The sequence below is a fragment of the Oncorhynchus kisutch genome, linkage group LG3, assembly GCF_002021735.2.
Source record: "Oncorhynchus kisutch isolate 150728-3 linkage group LG3, Okis_V2, whole genome shotgun sequence".
Lineage (NCBI taxonomy): Eukaryota > Metazoa > Chordata > Actinopteri > Salmoniformes > Salmonidae > Oncorhynchus > Oncorhynchus kisutch.
The window spans coordinates 5,243,905-5,262,840 of NC_034176.2; positions in this window are offsets into that span (position 1 = coordinate 5,243,905).

Sequence of the window (18,936 nt, forward strand, 5' to 3'; positions counted from 1 at the left end):
ACCATCTTGTTGTGGTCCCCACCTCCCACCATCTTGTTGTGGCCCCCACCTACCACAATCTTGTTGTGGTCCCCACCTCCCTCCATCTTGTTGTGGTCCCCACTTACCATCATCTTGTTGTGGTCCCCACCTCCCACCATCTTGTTGTGGCCCCCACCTCCCACCATCTTGTTGTGGTCCCCACCTCCCACCATCTTGTTGTGACTCCCATCATCTTGTTGTGGCCCCCATCATCTTGTTGTGGTCCCCACCTCCCACCATCTTGTTGTGGTCCCCACCTCCCACCATCTTGTTGTGGCTCCCACCTCCCACCATCTTGTTGTGGTCCCCACCTCCCACCATCTTGTTGTGGCCCCCACCTCCCACCATCTTGTTGTGGTCCCCACCTCCCACCATCTTGTTGTGGTCCCCACCTCCCACCATCTTGTTGTGGCCCCCACCTCCCACCATCTTGTTGTGGCCCCCACCTCCCACCATCTTGTTGTGGCCCCCATCATCTTGTTGTGGTCCCCACCTCCCACCATCTTGTTGTGGCCCCCACCTCCCATCATCTTGTTGTGGTCCCCACCTCCCACCACCTTGTTGTGGCCCCCACCTCCCACCATCTTGTTGTGGCCCCTACCTCCCACCATCTTGTTGTGGTCCCCACCTCCCACCATCTTGTTGTGGCCCCTACCTCCCACCATCTTGTTGTGGTCCCTACCTCCCACCATCTTGTTGTGGCCCCCACCTCCCACCATCTTGTTGTGGTCCTCACCTCCCACCATATTGTTGTGGTCCCCACCTCCCGCCATCTTGTTGTGGTCCCCCCTCCCACAATCTTGTTGTGGTCCCCACCTCCTAACATCTTGTCGTGGTCCCCACCTCCCACCATCTTGTTGTGGCTCCCACCTCCCACCATCTTGTTGTGTTCCCCACCTCCCACCATCTTGTTGTGGCCCCCAACTCCCACCATCTTGTTTTGGCCCCCACCTCCCACCATCTTGTTGTGGTCCCCACCTCCCACCATCTTGTTGTGGCCCCCTCCTCCCACCATCTTGTTGTGGTCCCCACCTCGCACCATCTTGTTTTGGCCCCCACCTCCCACCATCTTGTTGTGGCCCCCATCATCTTGTTGTGGCCCCCACCTCCCACCATCTTGTTGTGGTCCCCACGTCCCACCATCTTGTTGTGGTCCCCACCTCTCACCATCTTGTTGTGGCTCCCACCTCCCACCATCTTGTTGTGGCCCCCACCTCCCACTATCTTGTTGTGGCCCCTACCTCCCACCATCTTGTTGTGGTCCCCACCTCCCACCATCTTGTTGTGGTCCCCACCTCCCACCATCTTGTTGTGGTCCCCACCTCTCACCATCTTGTTTTGGCCCCCACCTCCCACCATCTTGTTGTGGCCCCCACCATCTTGTTGTGGTCCCCACGTCCCACCATCTTGTTGTGGTCCCCACCTCTCACCATCTTGTTGTGGCTCCCACCTCCCACCATCTTGTTGTGGCCCCCACCTCCCACCATCTTGTTGTGGCCCCCACCTCCCACCATCTTGTTGTGGCCCCTACCTCCCACCATCTTGTTGTGGTCCCCACCTCCCACCATCTTGTTGTGGTCCCCACCTACCACCATCTTGTTTTGGCCACCACCTCCCACCATCTTGTTGTGGCCCCACCATCTTGTTGTGGCCCCTATCATCTTGTTGTGGCCGCCACCTCCCACCATCTTGTTGTGGTCCCCTCGTCCCACCATCTTGTTGTGGTCCCCACCTCTGACCATCTTGTTGTGGCTCCCACCTCCCACCATCTTGTTGTGGCCCCCACCTCCCACCTTCTTGTTGTGGCCCCCACCTCCCACCATCTTGTTGTGGTACCCACCTCCCACCATCTTGTTGTGGCCCCCATCATCTTGTTGTGGCCCCCACCTCTCACCATCTTGTTGTGGTCCCCACCTCCCACCATCTTGTTGTGGTCCCCACCTCCCACCATCTTGTTGTGGCCCCCACCATCTTGTTGTGGTCCCCACCTCCCACCATCTTGTTGTGGCCCCCACCTCCCACCATCTTGTTGTGGCCCCCACCTCCCACCATCTTGTTTTGGCCCCCACCTCCCACCATCTTGTTGTGGCCCCCACCATCTTGTTGTGGTCCCCACCTCCCACCATCTTGTTGTGGCCCCCACCTCCCACCATCTTGTTGTGGCTCCCACCTCCCACCATCTTGTTGTGGCCCCCACCATCTTGTTGTGGTCCCCACCTCCCACCATCTTGTTGTGGTCCCCACCTCCCACCATTTTGTTGTGGCCCCCACCTCCCACCATCTTGTTGTCGTCCCCACCTCCCACCATCTTGTTGTGGCTCCCACCTCCCACCATCTTGTTGTGTTCCCCACCTCCCACCATCTTGTTGTTCTCCCCACCTCCCACCATCTTGTTGTGGCCCCCTCCTCCCACCATCTTGTTGTGGTCCCCACCTCGCACCATCTTGTTTTGGCCCCCACCTCCCACCATCTTGTTGTGGCCCCCATCATCTTGTTGTGGCCCCCACCTCCCACCATCTTGTTGTGGTCCCCACGTCCCACCATCTTGTTGTGGTCCCCACCTCTCACCATCTTGTTGTGGCTCCCACCTCCCACCATCTTGTTGTGGCCCCCACCTCCCACCATCTTGTTGTGGCCCCTACCTCCCACCATCTTGTTGTGGTCCCCACCTCCCACCATCTTGTTGTGGTCCCCACCTCCCACCATCTTGTTGTGGTCCCCACCTCTCACCATCTTGTTTTGGCCCCCACCTCCCACCATCTTGTTGTGGCCCCCATCATCTTGTTGTGGCCCCCACCTCCCACCATCTTGTTGTGGTCCCCACGTCCCACCATCTTGTTGTGGTCCCCACCTCTCACCATCTTGTTGTGGCTCCCACCTCCCACCATCTTGTTGTGGCCCCCACCTCCCACCATCTTGTTGTGGCCCCCACCTCCCACCATCTTGTTGTGGCCCCTACCTCCCACCATCTTGTTGTGGTCCCCACCTCCCACCATCTTGTTGTGGTCCCCACCTACCACCATCTTGTTTTGGCCACCACCTCCCACCATCTTGTTGTGGCCCCACCATCTTGTTGTGGCCCCCATCATCTTGTTGTGGCCGCCACCTCCCACCATCTTGTTGTGGTCCCCTCGTCCCACCATCTTGTTGTGGTCCCCACCTCTGACCATCTTGTTGTGGCTCCCACCTCCCACCATCTTGTTGTGGCCCCCACCTCCCACCTTCTTGTTGTGGCCCCCACCTCCCACCATCTTGTTGTGGTACCCACCTCCCACCATCTTGTTGTGGCCCCCATCATCTTGTTGTGGCCCCCACCTCTCACCATCTTGTTGTGGTCCCCACCTCCCACCATCTTGTTGTGGCCCCCACCATCTTGTTGTGGTCCCCGGCTCCCACCATCTTGTTGTGGCCCCCACCTCCCACCATCTTGTTGTGGCCCCCACCTCCCACCATCTTGTTGTGGCCCCCACCTCCCACCATCTTGTTGTGGCCCCCACCATCTTGTTGTGGTCCCCACCTCCCACCATCTTGTTGTGGCCCCCACCTCCCACCATCTTGTTGTGGCTCCCACCTCCCACCATCTTGTTGTGGCCCCCACCATCTTGTTGTGGTCCCCACCTCCCACCATCTTGTTGTGGTCCCCACCTCCCACCATTTTGTTGTGGCCCCCACCTCCCACCATCTTGTTGTGGTCCCCACCTCCCACCATCTTGTTGTGGTCCCCATCTCCCACCATCTTGTTGTGGTCCCCACCTCCCACCATCTTGTTGTGGTCCCCACCTCCCACCATCTTGTTTTGGCCCGTACCTCCCATCATCTTGTTGTGGCCCCCACCTCCCACCATCTTGTTGTGGTCCCCACCTCCCACCATCTTGTTGTGGTCCTTACCTCCCACCATCTTGTTGTGGCCCCCACCTCCCACCATCTTGTTGTGGTCCCCACCTCCCACCATTTTGTTATGGCCCCCACCTCCCACCATCTTGTTGTGGTCCCCACCTCTCACCATCTTGTTGTGGTCCCCATCTCCCACCATCTTGTTGTGGTCCCCACCTCCCATCATCTTGTTGTGGTCCCCACCTCCCACCATCTTGTTGTGTCCCCCACCTCCCACCATCTTGTTTTGGCCCCTCACCTCCCATCATCTTGTTGTGGCCCCCACCTCCCACCATCTTGTTGTGGTCCTTACCTCCCATCATCTTGTTGTGGCCCCCACCTCCCACCATCTTGTTGTGGTCCCCACCTCCCACCATCTTGTTGTGGTCCTTACCTCCCACCATCTTGTTGTGGCCCCCACCTCCCACCATCTTGTTGTGGTCCCCACCTCCCACCATTTTGTTATGGCCCCCACCTCCCACCATCTTGTTGTGATCCCCACCTCTCACCATCTTGTTGTGGTCCCCATCTCCCACCATCTTGTTGTGGTCCCCACCTCCCATTATCTTGTTGCGGTCCCAACCTCCCGCCATCTTGTTGTGTCCCCCACCTCCCACCATCTTGTTTTGGCCCCTCACCTCCCATCATCTTGTTGTGGCCCCCACCTCCCACCATCTTGTTTTGGTCCTTACCTCCCACCATCTTGTTGTGGCCCCCACCTCCCACCATCTTGTTGTGGCCCCTATCATCTTGTTGTGGCCCCCACCTCCCACCATCTTGTTGTGGCCCCTACCTCCCACCATCTTGTTGTGGTCCCCACCTCCCACCATCATGTTGTGGCTCCCATCATCTTGTTGTGGCCCCCATCATCTTGTTGTGGCCCCCACCTCCCACCATCTTGTTGTGCTCCCTACCTCCCACCATCTTGTTGTGGCCCCCACCTCCCACCATCTTGTTGTGGCCCCTATCATCTTGTTGTGGCCCCCACCTCCCACCATCTTGTTGTGGCCCCCACCTCCCACCATCTTGTTGTGGCCCCTACCTCCCACCATCTCTTTGTGGTCCCCACCTCCCACCATCATGTTGTGGCTCCCATCATCTTGTTGTGGCCCCCATCATCTTGTTGTGGCCGCCACCTCCCACCATCTTGTAGTGGTCCCCGCCTCCCACCATCTTGTTGTGGTCCCCACCTAACACGATCATGTTGTGGTCCCCACCTCCTACCATCTTGTTGTGGTCCCCATCTCCCACCATCTTGTTGTGGCTCCCACCTCCCACCATCTTGTTGTGGTCCCCACCTCCCACCATCTTGTTGTGGCCCCCAGCTCCCACCATCTTGTTTTGGCCCCCACATCCCACCATCTTGTTGTGGTCCCCACCTCCCACCATCTTGTTGTGGCCCCCTCCTCCCACCATCTTGTTGTGGTCCCCACCTCCAACCATCTTGCTTTGGCCCCCACCTCCCACCATCTTGTTGTGGCCCCACCATCTTGTTGTGGCCCCTACCTCTCACCATCTTGTTGTGGTCCCCACCTCCCACCATCTTGTTGTGGCCCCCACCTCCCACCATCTTGTTGTGGCCCCCACCTCCCTCCATCTTGTTGTGGCCCCCACCTCCCACCATCTTGTTGTGGCCCCCACCATCTTGTTGTGGCCCCCACCTCCCACCATCTTGTTGTGGCCCCCATCATCTTGTTGTGGCCCCCACCTCCCTCCATCTTGTTGTGGCCCCCGCCTCCCACCATCTTGTTGTGGCCCCCATCATCTTGTTGTGGCCCCCACCTCCCATCATCTTGTTGTGGTCCCCACCTCCCACCATCTTGTTGTGGCCCCTACCTCCCACCATCTTGTTGTGGTCCCCACCTCCCACCATCTTGTTGTGGCCCCCACCTCCCACCATCTTGTTATGGTCCTCACCTCCCACCATCTTGTTGTGGTGCCCACCTCCCACCATCTTGTTGTGGTCCCCACCTCCCACCATCTTGTTGTGGTGCTCACCTCCCACCATCTTGTTGTAGTCCCCACCTCCCATCATCTTGTTGTGGTCCCCACCTCCCACCATCTTGTTGTGGCCCCCACCTCCCACCATCTTGTTGTGGTCCCAACCTCCCACCATCTTGTTGTGGCCCCCATCATCTTGTTGTGGCCCCCACCTCCCTCCATCTTGTTGTGGCTCCCACCTCCCACCATCTTGTTGTGGCCCCCATCATCTTGTTGTGGCCCCCACCTCCCATCATCTTGTTGTGGTCCAAACCTCCCACCATCTTGTTGTGGCCCCTACCTCCCACCATCTTGTTGTGGTCCCCACCTCCCACCATCTTGTTGTGGCCCCCACCTCCCACCATCTTGTTATGGTCCCCACCTCCCACCATCTTGTTGTGGTGCCCACCTCCCACCATCTTGTTGTGGTCCCCACCTCCCACCATCTTGTTGTGGTGCCCACCTCCCACCATCTTGTTGTGGTCCCCACCTCCCATCATCTTGTTGTGGTCCCCACCTCCCACCATCTTGTTGTGTCCCCCAGCTCCCACCATCTTGTTGTGGTCCCCACCTCCCACCATCTTGTTGTGGCCCCCACCATCTTGTTGTGGTCCCCACCTCCCACCATTTTGTTGTGGCTCCCACCTCCCACCATCTTGTTGTGGTCCCCACCTCCCACCATCTTGTTGTGGCCCCCACCTCCCAACATCTTGTTTTGGCCCCCACCTCCCACCATCTTGTTGTGGCCCCCATCATCTTGTTGTGGCCCCCACCTCCCACCATCTTGTTGTGGTCCCCACCTCCCACCATCTTGTTGTGGCCCCCACCATCTTGTTGTGGTCCCCACCTCTCACCATCTTGTTGTGGCTCCCACATCCCACCATCTTGTTGTGGCCCCCACCGCCCACCATCTTGTTGTGGTCCCCACCTCCCACCATCTTGTTGTGGCCCCCATCATCTTGTTGTGGCCCCCACCTCTCACCATCTTGTTGTGGTCCCCACCATCTTGTTGTGGTCCCCACCTCCCACCATCTTGTTGTGGCCCCCACCATCTTGTTGTGGCCCCCACCTCCCACCATCTTGTTGTGGTCCCCACCTCCCACCATCTTGTTGTGGTCCCCACCTCCCACCGTCTTGTTGTGTTTCCCACCTCTCACCATCTTGTTGTGGTCCCCACCTCCCACCATCTTGTTGTGGCCCCACCATCTTGTTGTGGCCCCCACCATCGTCTTGTGGCCCCCACCTCCCACCATCTTGTTGTGGTCCCCACCTCCCACCATCTTGTTGTGGCCCCCACCATCTTGTTGTAGTCCCCACCTCCCACCATCTTGTTGTGGCCCCCACCTCCCACCATCTTGTAGTGGCCCCCACCTCCCACCATCTTGTTGTGGTCCCCACCTCCCACCATCTTGTTGTGGTCCCCACCTCCCACCATCTTGTTGTGGCCCCCATTATCTTGTTGTGGCCCCCACCTCTCACCATCTTGTTGTGGTCCCCACCTCCCACCATCTTGTTGTGGTCCCCACCTCCCACCATCTTGTTGTGGTCCCCACCTCCCACCATCTTGTTGTGGCCCCCACCATCTTGTTGTGGCCCCCACCATCCTGTTGTGGCCCCCACCTCTCACCATCTTGTTGTGGTCCCCACCTCCCACCATCTTGTTGTGGCCCCCACCATCTTGTTGTGGCCCCCATTATCTTGTTGTGGCCCCCACCTCTCACCATCTTGTTGTGGTCCCCACCTCCCACCATCTTGTTGTGGTCCCCACCTCCCACCATCTTGTTGTGGTCCCCACCTCCCACCATCTTGTTGTGGCCCCCATTATCTTGTTGTGGCCCCCACCTCTCACCATCTTGTTGTGGTCCCCACCTCCCACCATCTTGTTGTGGTCCCCACCTCCCACTATCTTGTTGTGGTCCCCACCTCCCACCATCTTGTTGTGGCCCCCATTATCTTGTTGTGGTCCCCATCTCCCACCATCTTGTTGTGGTCCCCACCTCTCACCATCTTGTTGTGGCTCCCACCTCCCACCATCTTGTTGTGGCCCCCACCTCCCACCATCTTGTTGTGGCCCCCACCTCCCACCATCTTGTTGTGGTCCCAACCTCCCACCATCTTGTTGTGGTCCCCACCTCCCACCATCTTGTTGTGGCCCCCACCATCTTGTTGTGGTCCCCACCTCCCACCATTTTGTTGTGGCTCCCACCTCCCACCATCTTGTTGTGGTCCCCACCTCCCACCATCTTGTTGTGGCCCCCACCTCCCAACATCTTGTTTTGGCCCCCACCTCCCACCATCTTGTTGTGGCCCCCATCATCTTGTTGTGGCCCCCACCTCCCACCATCTTGTTGTGGTCCCCACCTCCCACCATCTTGTTGTGGCCCCCACCATCTTGTTGTGGTCCCCACCTCTCACCATCTTGTTGTGGCTCCCACATCCCACCATCTTGTTGTGGCCCCCACCGCCCACCATCTTGTTGTGGTCCCCACCTCCCACCATCTTGTTGTGGCCCCCATCATCTTGTTGTGGCCCCCACCTCTCACCATCTTGTTGTGGTCCCCACCATCTTGTTGTGGTCCCCACCTCCCACCATCTTGTTGTGGCCCCCACCATCTTGTTGTGGCCCCCACCTCCCACCATCTTGTTGTGGTCCCCACCTCCCACCATCTTGTTGTGGTCCCCACCTCCCACCGTCTTGTTGTGTTTCCCACCTCTCACCATCTTGTTGTGGTCCCCACCTCCCACCATCTTGTTGTGGCCCCACCATCTTGTTGTGGCCCCCACCATCGTCTTGTGGCCCCCACCTCCCACCATCTTGTTGTGGTCCCCACCTCCCACCATCTTGTTGTGGCCCCCACCATCTTGTTGTAGTCCCCACCTCCCACCATCTTGTTGTGGCCCCCACCTCCCACCATCTTGTAGTGGCCCCCACCTCCCACCATCTTGTTGTGGTCCCCACCTCCCACCATCTTGTTGTGGTCCCCACCTCCCACCATCTTGTTGTGGCCCCCATTATCTTGTTGTGGCCCCCACCTCTCACCATCTTGTTGTGGTCCCCACCTCCCACCATCTTGTTGTGGTCCCCACCTCCCACCATCTTGTTGTGGTCCCCACCTCCCACCATCTTGTTGTGGCCCCCACCATCTTGTTGTGGCCCCCACCATCCTGTTGTGGCCCCCACCTCTCACCATCTTGTTGTGGTCCCCACCTCCCACCATCTTGTTGTGGCCCCCACCATCTTGTTGTGGCCCCCATTATCTTGTTGTGGCCCCCACCTCTCACCATCTTGTTGTGGTCCCCACCTCCCACCATCTTGTTGTGGTCCCCACCTCCCACCATCTTGTTGTGGTCCCCACCTCCCACCATCTTGTTGTGGCCCCCATTATCTTGTTGTGGCCCCCACCTCTCACCATCTTGTTGTGGTCCCCACCTCCCACCATCTTGTTGTGGTCCCCACCTCCCACTATCTTGTTGTGGTCCCCACCTCCCACCATCTTGTTGTGGCCCCCATTATCTTGTTGTGGTCCCCATCTCCCACCATCTTGTTGTGGTCCCCACCTCTCACCATCTTGTTGTGGCTCCCACCTCCCACCATCTTGTTGTGGCCCCCACCTCCCACCATCTTGTTGTGGCCCCCACCTCCCACCATCTTGTTGTGGCCCCCACCTCCCACCATCTTGTTGTGGCCCCCACCTCCCACCATCTTGTTGTGGCCCCCACCTCCCACCATCTTGTTGTGACCCCCACCTCCCACCATCTTGTTGTGGCCCCCACCTCCCACCATCTTGTTGTGGCCCCCACCTCCCACCATCTTGTTGTGGCCCCCACCTCCCACCATCTTGTTGTGGCCCCCACCTCCCACCATCTTGTTGTGGCCCCCACCATCTTGTTGTGGCCTCCACCTCCCACCATCTTGTTGTGGTCCCCACCTCCCACCATCTTGTTGTGGCCCCCACCTCCCACCATCTTGTTGTGGCCCCCACCTCTCACCATCTTGTTGTGGTCCCCACCTCCCATCATCTTGTTGTGGTCCCCACCTCCCATCATCTTGTTGTGGCCCCCACCATCTTGTTGTGGTCCCCACCTCCCACCATCTTGTTGTGGCCCCCACCTCCCCACCATCTTGTTGTGGCCCCCACCTCCCACCATTTTGTTGTGGCCCCCACCTCCCACCATCTTGTTGTGGCCCCCACCTCCCATCATCTTGTTGTGGCCCCCTACCTCCCATCATCTTGTTGTGGCCTCTACCCTCCCATCATTTTATTGAGGGTGGAGGCCACACAATAGCTAGTTAGTCTACACCCCCCCCCCCCCAGTAGCTAGTTAGTCTACACACCCCCAGTAGCTAGTTAGTCTACACCCCCAGTAGCTAGTTACTCTACACACCCCAGTAGCTAGTTACTATACACACCCCAGTAGCTAGTTACTCTACACACCCCCCAGTAGCTAGTTACTCTACACCCCCCAGTAGCTAGTTACTCTACACACCCCCAGTAGCTAGTTACTCTACACACCCCCAGTAGCTAGTTACTCTACACACCCCCAGTAGCATGTTACTCTACAAACCCCCAGTAGCTAGTTACTCTACACACCCCAGTAGCTAGTTACTCTACACACCCCAGTAGCTAGTTACTCTACACACCCCCAGTAGCTAGTTACTCTACACACCCCAGTAGCTAGTTACTCTACACCCCCCAGTAGCTAGTTACTCTACACACCCCAGTAGCTAGTTACTCTACAAACCCCCAGTAGCTAGTTACTCTACACACCCCAGTAGCTAGTTACTCTACACACCCCATTAGCTAGTTACTCTACAGACCCCCAGTAGCTAGTTACTCTACACACCCCAGTAGCTAGTTACTCTACACACCCCAGTAGCTAGTTACTCTACACACCCCCAGTAGCTAGTTACTCTACACACCCCAGTAGCTAGTTACTCTACACACCCCAGTAGCTAGTTACTCTACACACCCCAGTAGCTAGTTACTCTACACACCCCAGTAGCTAGTTACTCTACACACCCCAGTAGCTAGTTACTCTACACCCCCCAGTAGCTAGTTACTCTACACCCCCCAGTAGCTAGTTTCTCTACACACACCCAGTAGCTAGTTACTCTACACCCCCCAGTAGCTAGTTACTCTACACACCCCAGTAGCTAGTTAGTCTACACCCCCCAGTAGCTAGTTACTCTACACCCCCCAGTAGCTAGTTACTCTACACACCCCAGTAGCTAGTTACTCTACACACCCCCAGTAGCTAGTTACTCTACACACCCCAGTAGCTAGTTACTCTACACACCCCAGTAGCTAGTTACTCTACACACCCCCAGTAGCTAGTTACTCTACAGACCCCCAGTAGCTAGTTACTCTACACACCCCCAGTAGCTAGTTACTCTACAAACCCCCAGTAGCTAGTTACTCTACACACCCCAGTAGCTAGTTACTCTACACACCCCCAGTAGCTAGTTACTCTACACACCCCAGTAGCTAGTTACTCTACACCCCCCAGTAGCTAGTTACTCTACACCCCCCAGTAGCTAGTTACTCTACACACCCCAGTAGCTAGTTACTCTACACCCCCCAGTAGCTAGTTACTCTACACCCCCCAGTAGCTAGTTACTCTACACACCCCAGTAGCTAGTTACTCTACACCCCCCAGTAGCTAGTTACTCTACACCCCCAGTAGCTAGTTACTCTACACACCCCAGTAGCTAGTTACTCTACACCCCCCAGTAGCTAGTTACTCTACACCCCCCAGTAGCTAGTTTCTCTACACACCCCAGTAGCTAGTTACTCTACACACCCCAGTAGCTAGTTACTCTACACACCCCAGTAGCTAGTTACTCTACACACCCCCAGTAGCTAGTTACTCTACACACCCCAGTAGCTAGTTACTCTACACACCCCAGTAGCTAGTTACTCTACACACTCCTTGCACAGACTTCGCATGTTGCTGTTGTGTTAATTGCATTTCAAAAGGAAATACATTTGATTTTTTTTCCCTACTAACCACACACAACCTACTCCACGTTTTCAAAGTTAAAGAGTTTACTTTAGCTTGAGCAATTTTGACAAAAACATATACAGTCTGTTGCCATATTTTATTTATTTATTTAATCTTTATTTAACCTTTTATTTAACTAGGCAAGTCAGTGTGGTATGTTGCCTTAAGAGTTGATATTCAAAATGTTTTACAGCTGTGATGGCTGCCAAAGGTGCTTCCACCAAGAATGAACTCTGACGAAATACTCAAAGACATATCCGGGTTTTATTTTTGAATAATTTAAGCAGTTTTCTATACTTTTTTCCTTTATACTTTGGAAATGTGTAATAAGATGTGTACATGGGTAGATTTTATAAAATGATTATATAAAAAAAAAATGCCGCAAAATGTGACCACTGTGCAAGGGGTTGTGTAGAGTTGCCATAGGCCCTGTATGTACATGTAAGCCCCTCCCTCCCGCCTACTGTTATCCAGTCACCATTAGAGATCAGAAACCCTCATCACTCATAACTAGAACACGGGGGACATTCTGGCACAAGGCCAGATAAAACTCTTTCTATTTATAGAATCTTTCCGAGTCTGAGTTATTCTGTTTTTGGAAGGCAGAGTTTTCAAATTTATTTTTAGTTCCTGGTATTAAAGAATCCTGGTCAGGTTGCAGAGTTCACATTAACACAGGTGGAGCCTTGCATTCCATCGGTGGAGCCTTCCATCCACCAATTATCATTTCTTTAAAAAAAATATTTATTTAACTAGGCAAGTCAGTTACGAGCAAATTCTTATTTACAATGACGGCCAAACCCTGGCCAAACCCCGGGACGACGCTGGGCCAATTGTGCGCCACCTCATGGGACTCCTAATCGCAGCCGGGTGTGACGCAGCCTAGATTCAAACCGAGGGACTGTAGTGACACCTCTTGTACTGAGATACAGTGTCTTAGACCGCTGCGCCACTCGGGGGCCGTGATGGCTCATCAGCAGACATTGAATATGAGTTTAAAGTCCAAAATCTACATGACCAAAAGTATGTGGAACATCTCATTCATGGGCATTAATATGGACTCCAAACTCATTTAAAAGTCTGCTGAAGGGCCACACTCGGTGGATGGGCTTTCCATTGATGGGTAGGTTTCAAAATGTCCTCCAGCTACACTACATGATCAAAAGTATGTGGACAATGTGGACACCTGCTCATCGAACATCTCATTCTGAAATTATGGGCATTAATGTGGAGTTTGTCAACCCCTTTGCTGCAATAACAGCCTCCACTCTTCTGGGAAGGCTTTTTCCACTAGATGTTGGAACATTGCTGAAGGGGGACTTGATTCCATTCGGCCACAAGAGCATTAGGGAGGTCGGGCACTGATGTTGGGCAATTAGTCCTGGCTCGCAGTTGGCGTTCCAATTCATCCCAAAGGTGTTCAATGGGGTTGAGGTCATGGCTCTGTGCAAGCCAGATCACAACAAAAAACATTTCTGTATGGACCTTGTTTTGTGCACGGGGGCATTGTCAGAAATAGGAAAGGGCCTTCCCCAAACGATTGCACAAAGTTGGAAGCACAGAATCATCTAGAATGTCATTGTATGCTGTAGCGTTAAGATTTCCCTTCAATGGAACTAAGGGGCCCGAACCATGAAAAACAGCCCCAGACCATTATTCCTCCTCCACCAAACTTTACAGTTGGCATTGGGGCAGGTAGCGTTCTCCTGGTATCCGCCAAACCCAGATTCGTCCATCGGACTGCCAGATGGTGAAGCATGATTCATCACTCCAGAAAAAGCGTTTCCACTGCTCCAGAGTGCAATGGTGGCGCCACTCCAGGCGATGCTTGGCATTGCACAAAGTGATCTTAAGCCTGTGTGTAGCTGCTCAGCCTTGGAAACTCATTTCATGAAGCTCTCGACGAACAGTTATTGTGCTGACGTTGCTTCCAGAGGCAGTTTGGAACTCGGTAGTGAGTGTTGAAACCGAGGATAAACGATTCTTATGCGCTACGCGCTTCAGCACTCTGAGATCCTGTTCTGTGAGCTTGTGTGGCCTACCACTTCGCGGCTGAGCCGTTGTTGCTCCTAGTGCTCCTCCACTTCACAATAACAGCACTTACAGTTGGCCGAGGGGCGGCTCTAGCAGGGCAGAAATTTAACGAACTGACTTGTTGGATAGGTGGCATCCTATGACGGTGCTACGTTGAAAGTCACTGAGCTCTTCAGTCAGGCCATTATACTGCCAATGTTTGTCTGTGGAGATTGCATGGCTGTGTGCTCGAATTTTATACACGTGCTGTCAGCAACGGGTGTGGCTGAAATAGCCAAATCCACTAATTTCTATATATAGTGAATCTACTTTGGTTTAGATACAAGCATCATGAAACCTCTAACACAATACATTAATTTGACTTGGTGAAAATCTGTTTTGTGGACCGAACTTGCTTATCTCTTTTTCCATGTCGTTTCTTCCTTCACAACTTAGCTTACTGAATTTGCGTGTGTGTGTGTGTTAGTGATTCGCGGGTCAGCTTTTTGTTCACCCGCACTCTCCCCCAATTGCTAATAACCCATCCGCAAACGCCCGACTATGTGTAATAGAATTCAAATCTGAGGCCCACAAACAACCCTAACTTGCAAATATTATAGAAAATGTGCTGCAGGCCTCAGTGGAGGCTGATGGGAGGAGCTACAGGAGGACATGCTCATTGTAATGGCTGGAATGGACTTCATACCGATCCATACATTCCATTCCAGCCATTACAATGAGCCCGTCCTCCTATAGCTCCTCCCACCAGCTTTCTCTTGTAGGCCAACAGTCAGAGATGGCAGAATGTTTTTGAGACAGGGGGGCGGGGGATTTTTGTTCTTGCTTGTAATTTCTGACATTTTGGTAGGCTATTAGTAAACGTGTCTATAGTTAGATACATGCATCTTCTCTTCTGTCATTGCAGGTTTCCCTAGAAGTAAACCCTTGCTCACCGTAATAATGTCATAAATCGATAGAATGAATGTTTTAATCTAGTTGACATCAGAAATGGTGTCTGGTAATGGTGTCTCTTTCATCCCTGCTTCTCTTGCTTCTCTTGCTTCTCTTGCGTACCAAAGATATTTAGGGACCTGGATCCCAGGATCACTACAAATGGCTGCCTCAGAATGAGAGGCCATGTCAGGCCATGGACCACATTAAGTATGATCCCCAATTAGAGGCACCGATCATCAGCTGCCTCCAATTGGGAACCAATTGCGTGTACATTTGGAGACGGCAACTGCTGTCCCCGACTCTGTATCGGTATGGTATTTTTTTGCCAAGGCAACTAATGTCCCCTCAGGCCCCGACTCCACCACACATCTACAGCACAAAATGCACGTGTGTATAGTCTGTATGTTATCGTGTGTGGTTACACATCATGTGTCTACGGTCTATGTTTCTGTTGCTTCACAGTCCCTGCTTTTCCATAAGGTGTATTCTTATCTGTTTTTTCAATCTGATTCTACTGCTTGTATCATTTACCTGATGTGGAATAGAGTTCCATGTAGTCATGGCTCTATGTGGTACTGTGGAATAGAGTTCCATGTAGTCATGGCTCTATGTAGTACTGTGGAATAGAGTTCCATGTAGTCACGGCTCTATGTAGTACTGTGGAATAGAGTTCCATGTAGTCACGGCTCTATGTAGTACTGTGGAATAGAGTTCCATGTAGTCACGGCTCTATGTAGTACTGTGGAATAGAGTTCCATGTAGTCACGGCTCTATGTAGTACTGTGGAATAGAGTTCCATGTAGTCACGGCTCTATGTAGTACTGTGCACCTCCCATAGTCTGTTCTGGAGTTGGTGACTGTGAAAAGAGACCTCTTGTGGCATGTCTTGTGGGGTATGCATGGGTGTCTGAGCTGTGCGCCAGTAGTTTAAACAGACCTCTGGTGGCATGTCTTGTGGGCTATGCATGGGTGTCTGAGCTGTGTGCCAGTAGTTTAAACAGACCTCTTGTGGCATGTCTTGTGGGCTATGCATGGGTGTCTGAGCTGTGCGCCAGTAGTTTAAACAGACCTCTTGTGGCATGTCTTGTGGGCTATGCATGGGTGTCTGAGCTGTGCGCCAGTAGTTTAAACAGACCTCTGGTGGCATGTCTTGTGGGCTATGCATGGGTGTCTGAGCTGTGTGCCAGTAGTTTAAACAGACCTCTTGTGGCATGTCTTGTGGGGTATGCATGGGTGTCTGAGCTGTGCGCCAGTAGTTTAAACAGACCTCTTGTGGCATGTCTTGTGGGGTATGCTTGGGTGTCCGAGCTGTGTTACAGTAGTTTAGACAGACCTCTTGGGGCATGTCTTGTGGGGTATGCATGGGTGTCCGAGCTGTGCGCCAGTAGTTTAGACAGACCTCTTGTGGCATGTCTTGTGGGCTATGCATGGGTGTCTGAGCTGTGTGCCAGTAGTTTAAACAGACCTCTTGTGGCATGTCTTGTGGGCTATGCATGGGTGTCTGAGCTGTGCGCCAGTAGTTTAAACAGACCTCTTGTGGCATGTCTTGTGGGGTATGCATGGGTGTCTGAGCTGTGCGCCAGTAGTTTAAACAGACCTCTTGTGGCATGTCTTGTGGGGTATGCATGGGTGTCTGAGCTGTGCGCCAGTAGTTTAAACAGACCTCTTGTGGCATGTCTTGTGGGGTATGCTTGGGTGTCCGAGCTGTGTTACAGTAGTTTAGACAGACCTCTTGGGGCATGTCTTGTGGGGTATGCTTGGGTGTCCGAGCTGTGTTACAGTAGTTTAGACAGACCTCTGGTGACATGTCTTGTGGGGTATGCATGGGTGTCCGAGCTGTGTTACAGTAGTTTAGACAGACCTCTTGGGGCATGTCTTGTGGGGTATGCTTGGGTGTCCGAGCTGTGTTACAGTAGTTTAGACAGACCTCTGGTGACATGTCTTGTGGGGTATGCTTGGGTGTCTGAGCTGTGTTACAGTAGTTTAGACAGACCTCTGGTGACATGTCTTGTGGGGTATGCATGGGTGTCCGAGCTGTGCGCCAGTAATTCAAACAGACAGCTCGGTGCATCCAACATGTCAATACCTCTCACAAATACTAGTGATGAAGTCACTGTCTCGAGATTAACATGCATATTATTTATATTCGCTCTCTGTGTACATCCAAGGGCCAGACGTGCTGCTCTGTTCTGAGCCAATTTACATTTTCCTAAGTCCCTTTTTGTGGCACCTGACCACACGACTGAACAGTAGTCCAGGTGTGACAAAACTACGGCCTGTCGGACCTGCCTTGTTGATAGTGTTGTTAAGAAGGTAGAGCAGCTCTTTATTATGGCCAGACTTCTCCCCATCTTAGCTACTGTTGTATCAATATGTTATGTCCATTACAGTGTACTTTCCAGGGTCACTCCAAGCAGTTTAGCCACCTCAACTCAGCTCAATTTCCACATTATTCAGTACAATATTTAGTTGAGGTTTAGGTTTTAGTGAATGATTTGTCACAAATACAATGCTTTTAGTTTTAGAAATATTTAGGACTAACTTATTTCTTTCCACCCGCTCTGAAACTAACTGCAGCTCTTTGTTAAGTGTTGCAGTCATTTCAGTCGCTGAAGTAGCTAACTTGAGTCATCCGCATACATAGACACCGTGGCTTTACTCAAAAAGTGAGGGTCCTAGACAGCTGCTCTGGGGAATTCCTGATTCCACCTGGATTTTGTTGGAGAGGCTTCCATTAAAGAACACCCTCTGTGTTCTGTTAGACAGGTAATTCTTTATCCACAATATAGCAGGGGATGTAAAGCCATAACACATATGTATTTCATTCAGCGGTCTATGATCGATAATGTCAAAAGCTGCCCTGAAGTCGAACAAAATAATAGTTTTATCATTTTTACTGTAGCCCTGGACAAGCATACCTGATTCAACTTGTCAACTAGGGTTGAGAGTACTGGAGGACCAGGGTTGGGAGTACTGGAGGACCAGGGTTGGGGGTACTGGAGGACCAGGGTTGGGGGTACTGGAGGACCAGGGTTGGGGGTACTGGAGGACCAGGGTTGGGGGTACTGGAGGACCAGAGTTGTGGGTACTGGAGGACCAGGGTTGGGGGTACTGGAGGACCAGGGTTGGGGGTACTGGAGGACCAGGGTTGGTGGTACTGGAGGACCAGGGTTGTGGGTACTGGAGGACCAGGGTTGGGGGTACTGGAGGACCAGGGTTGTAGATACCGGAGGACCAAGGTTGGGGGTATTGGAGTGCAAGGGTTGGGGTTATTGGAGGACCAGGGTTGGGGGTACTGGAGGACCAGGGTTGGGGGTACTGGAGGACCAGGGTTGGGGGTACTGGAGGACCAGGGTTGGGGGTACTGGAGGACCAGGGTTGAGTGTATTGGAGGACCAGGGTTGGGGGTACTGGAGGACCAGGGATGGGGGTACTGGAGGACCAGGGTTGGGAGTACTGGAGGACCAAGGTTGGGAGTACTGGAGGACCAGGGTTGGGGGTACTGGAGGACCAGGGTTGGGGGTACTGGAGGACCAGGGTTGGGGGTACTGGAGGACCAGGGTTGGGTGTACTGGATGACCAGGGTTGGGGGTACAGGAGGACCAGGGTTGGGGGTACAGGAGGACCAGGGTTGGGGGTACAGGAGGACCGGGGTGGGGGTACAGGAGGACCAGGGTTGAGTGTATTGGAGGACCAGGGTTGGGGGAACTGGAGGACCAGGGTTGGGGGTACTGGAGGACCAGGGTTGGGTGTATTGGAGGACCAGGGTTGAGTGTATTGGAGGACCAGGGTTGGGGGAACTGGAGGACCAGGGTTGGGGTTATTGGAGGACCAGGGTTGAGTGTATTGGAGCACCAGGGTTGGGAAACACTGTTCTATATCTGTCAGTATGTATGTACGATGACCTCATCAACATGCCTCCTGTCTTCACGGATCCACTTCAATGTCCCCCTTCATTTATCTCCTCCAAGGTTATTGTGCAGAGTTCCCACATAGACACATTTTAAAAATCTACTGCAGACACGTTCTTGAGAAAGTGATACTTTTCTAGTAAGAGTTGGATTGTAGTGTTGCATGTAAGGTGTTGAACTG